The sequence below is a fragment of the Meriones unguiculatus genome, chromosome 4 (genome assembly GCF_030254825.1).
Source record: "Meriones unguiculatus strain TT.TT164.6M chromosome 4, Bangor_MerUng_6.1, whole genome shotgun sequence".
Taxonomy (NCBI): domain Eukaryota; kingdom Metazoa; phylum Chordata; class Mammalia; order Rodentia; family Muridae; genus Meriones; species Meriones unguiculatus.
Window position 1 is genome coordinate 42880823 of NC_083352.1, and position 4568 is coordinate 42885390.

Consider the following 4568-nt stretch of genomic DNA (forward strand, 5'->3'; position numbering starts at 1 on the left):
ACCCCTCCTTCATTCCCTCTCAATCCCACCCTCCCTCTCTCAGCTCCTCCCTGCCCCTTTCCAAGTCCACTGATAGGGGAGGTTCTCCTCCCCTTCCATATGACCCTAGCTCATCAGGTATGTTCAGGACTGGCTGCAAAGTCCTCCTCTGTGGCCTAGCAGGGCTGCTCCTCCCTCTGGGTGCTGGGGTGGGGGTGGGAAGTCAAAGACCAGCCATTGAGTTCATGTCAGAAATAATCACTGTTCCCATTACTAGGGAATCCACTTGCATACTGAGTTACCATGGGCTACATCCGAGCAGGGGTTCTAGGTTATTTATATACATGGTCCTTGGCTGGAGAATAAGTCTCAGAAAAGACCCCTGTGCCCAGATATATTTGGTCCTTGTAGAGCACCTGTCCTCCCCAGGTCATACTAACTCCCCCTTCTTTCATATGATTTCTTGCAATCTGCTGAAGTTTTGGTTATGAGTCTCAACATTTGCTTTGATACACTGCTAGGTAGAGTCTTTCAGGGGCCCTCTGTGGTAGGCTCCTGTCGTGTTACTTGTTTTCTCCTACTTCAAATGTCTATCCCATTTGTCTTTCTAAGTGAGGATTGATCATCTTACCCTGGGTCCTTTTTCTTGTTTGTCTTCTTTAGGTGTACAGATTTTAATATGTTTATCCTATCTTTTAGGTCTAGTACCCAGTTATAAGTGAGTATTTACTGTTTGTGTCTTTCTGCTTCTAGGATACCTCACTCATGATGATCTTTCCTAGATCCCACCATTTGCCTGCAAATTTCATGATTTCTTTGTTTTTAATTGCTGAGTAGTATTGTGTTGTGTAAAAGTACCACAATATCTGTATCCATTCCTCCATTGATGGACATCTGGGTTGTTTCCCAGTTCTGACTATTACGAATAAAGCTGCTACAAATATGGTTGAGCAAATGTCCTTGCTGTATACTTGAAAATATTTTGGATATATGCCAGGAGTTGTATAGCTGGATCTTGAGGAAGCAGTATTCCTAATTGTCTGAGAAAGTGCCAGATTCATTTCCAAAGTGGTTGTACAAGTTTACATTCCCACCAGCAAAAGAGGAGGGTTTCCCTTTCTCCACAACCTTTCCAGCAACAAGTTTTTCAAGTGCCATGTATTGTTGAAGATGCCATCTTTCTCCCAATGTGAAATTTTGTCATTGTTGTTGTCTAATATGACATAGATATATTTATATGCAACAATGTTTTGGACTTCTATATTTTCTTTTGTACAAAAGAAAATTATCTGTTACAAAATTATGACAATATTTGGAAGCCCCAAGTATATAATGACTAACTTTATCAGGAAATGTAGAAAAAAAGTCCAGAAGATTAGAAAAGAGTATATTCAATCTTACAGTTTTAAGAAGTAATGTACATCTAGTTCTTAATATGAATCACAATTAAGCTATCAACATGAACAATGTAAGACACTTTTTCCTCATTTAAAAATTTCGGTACGTTTCATATATTAAGCTGATTAGTTTTTTCTCTGCACACAAAACAGACCCTGCTGTGTCTATCTTTACAGTTTCTCTATTCTTCTTAGGACTCTCCTCCCCGACCCTTTGACATCATTCAGCATTATTCCTTTACTGAATAGTTCAATAATCTCATAACTAATATACAGTGGACTAAACTTACATATAATCTGCTTCCTCTTCTCATGAAGTGATTATTTCTTACGACAAATGTAAGTAATGCCTACTTCAAACTGTAATTCTGTGATCGCATCTTCATGGTTAGAGTGAAGCCCTCTGTCTGTCTGTAGTGCCTGATACAGTGAGCCTCCACTTTAACCTGTGATGCAAATATACACCTTACTTGTTACCTCCAGCCTTTCTGGACTTGATTCTCACTTTGGAAACCTTGCACAAATTGATCTTCTAGTCTAGAGAACTCTAACTTATTTTTCAAGTTTTAGCGTAAATGTCATTTCCCCCCCAGCAAGTTTCTGTGACCTTCAGTCTTATAAAAAAAAAAAATCTTGATATATTATCTTCTAGTGTCCTGAGAATTTAAACTTGGCAATCTGGATTCCTGTTTGATGTCTATCTTAATTTCCAAACTGCACCAGGAATGTTTTTGCACCAAGGTCTTTCTCTAGTACTTCATTCCATGCTGCCAGGGCACTAGATGACCTATTTCGGGCATGAGATTATAATCCACGAAGATTTCACCAGTTTCTACGAAAATTATGTGAATAAATTGTAACCCAATGAATACTTAGATTTGATGAAAAAGGATATTAGATATTCTTCAGATAACGTGCAAGACATATTTTGAATAAAATAGATATTTTCCCATTTATTTCTTAGAAATAACTTTAAATGTTGTCTTCAGTATTATATTTACTATGATATAATGGCTACTTTTTTCCTTATTACCTCCAAGTACAGCTATATTTGTTCAGAAATAATTGTTCTCCATCAGGACTTTTTAAATATAATTTTATTTCATTTCCCCTTTCTTTACCTCTTTTAGTATTCTCAGTTATTTTAATGCTGTTTCCAATCCATGTTCTTTATTGTAAGGAAATTCAGATATTTTCTGAAATCTTGCATAATGTAAATAATAATTGGTATGAGTTTAAAATCCTTTTATGATTAAATAATTCCTATAGCGATAATGTTTCACTCTTTGCAGCCTTCTTTAAAGTTGATGTCATACCCTACCATAAGATTTTTTATTTTGTGGGGGTCATGTGTATGCAGTGAGCTTTATTGAAGGTATTCAAGTGAGTATGTCCTCCTGTGCCCCTCCCTCTATTGTTGGGGTCTAAGATGGAAACAGTGAGAAAGATGCTTAGTGTCAAGAGCTGCTGAGTTGAGACAGGGACTCCTCAGCAGCTGAGGGCCTCTCTCCTGCTCTCATGTCCTTTCTGGGGTGGGTGATCTAGACTTCTAACTTCTTAGAGGCCATGTGGGCCATGAGGTCCACCACCCTGTTGCTATAGTTATATTCATTGTTATACCAGGAAATGAGCTTTACAAAGTTGTCATTGAGGGCAATGCTAGCTCCAGCATCAAAGGTGGAAGAGTGGGAGTCACTGTTGAAGTCACAGGAGACAACCTTGTCCTCAGTGTAGGCCAGGGTGCCCATTAGTGGGCCCTTCAATGCCTGCTTCACCATCTTCTTGATGTCATCATACTTAGAAGATTTCTCCATATGGCATGTCAGATCCACGACAGACACATTGGGGGTAGGAACACAGAAGACCATGTCAGTGAACTTTCTGTTTATCTCTGGGATGACCTTGCCTTTAACCTTGTCAGCAACACTGGATAAAGGTATAACGTTCTGGGCAGCCCCACAGCCATCACATCACAGCTTTCCAGAAGGGTCATTCACAGTCTTCTGGGTAGCAGTGATGGCATGGACTGTGGTTCCTGTACCACCAACTGCTTAGACACCTTCTGGCCAAGGTAATCTCTGACAATTTTGACATCATGGATGACCTTAGCCAAGGAGACTAAGCAGCTGGTGGTGCAGGAACCGTTGCTGATAATCCTGAGTTGTCATACTTCTCATGGTTCACGCCTACCACAAACACTGGGGCATCCTCAGAAAGGGCAGAAATGATAACCCTTTTGGCCTCACTCTTCAACTGATTCCCAAACTTCTTCATGGTGGTAAAGACACCAGTAGACTCTACAACATACTCGGCACCAACATTGCACCATTTGATGTTGGCGAATCTTGCTCCTGGAAGATGGTGACCACTTACCCATTCTCAGCCTTGACTATGCCATTGAACTTGCCATGACAAGAGTCATAATGGAACATACAGACCATTCAGTTGAGGTCTATGAAGGTGTCATTGATGGCAACAATCTCTAATGTGCCTGAGCTGCAGGCAGCCCTGGTAACCAGGCTTCCAACACAACCAAATGTATTAACAGCAACCCTCACCATCATGTCTAAGGGACAAGGCTGGCACTGTATGAAAAGATGTGTCTGTGTCTGGAACAGGGAAGAGCAGAGAGAAGGTTTTATTTTCTTATATTTTGATGTTACTAAGATTCAAGAAGTGGTAGCATAGTATTTCTGTTCATGCAATATAGAATTTGGTGAAAGAGTATCCGCCGTAGAGTCACACACTAATAATTTTTACACGCATGAAAAAAATTAAGTTGTTTAACCACTTAAGCTCTAAATAACCTGAAATTAACTGATATTACAGTTTTGATCACATAAATAGTATTTAATTTACTTGGTAGATTTCGATGAATATAAAATGTATCAATCAATGTAGGATCTAAGCTTAGAAATAAAAATGCAGAAGTTTGATGTCAGAGGCAATGAGGGGTGCTAAGGAGATTGATTTTGATGGCAACAGTAAAGTTTGTGAACACCAAGGATAACAGTCCAGTAAGCATTTTAAGGACAAATTACCCCTGCTCTTTTTTTGTCTTTTAATTTTTTTATATATTATTTACTACAGTTTATTCACTTTGTATCCTGTTTGTGGCTCCCTTCTTCCTCACCTCCTAACCCCTCCTTCCCTCCCTCTTCTCCACCTATACCCTTTCCCTAGGCCACTGAT

The 4568-nt window shown here is 39.4% G+C and overlaps 1 pseudogene; it reads right to left on the reverse strand.

The window, feature by feature from the left end:
- Positions 1 to 2917: 2917 nt before the first annotated feature.
- Positions 2918 to 3937, reverse strand: LOC110540934 (glyceraldehyde-3-phosphate dehydrogenase-like; annotated as a pseudogene).
- Positions 3938 to 4568: the final 631 nt, after the last annotated feature.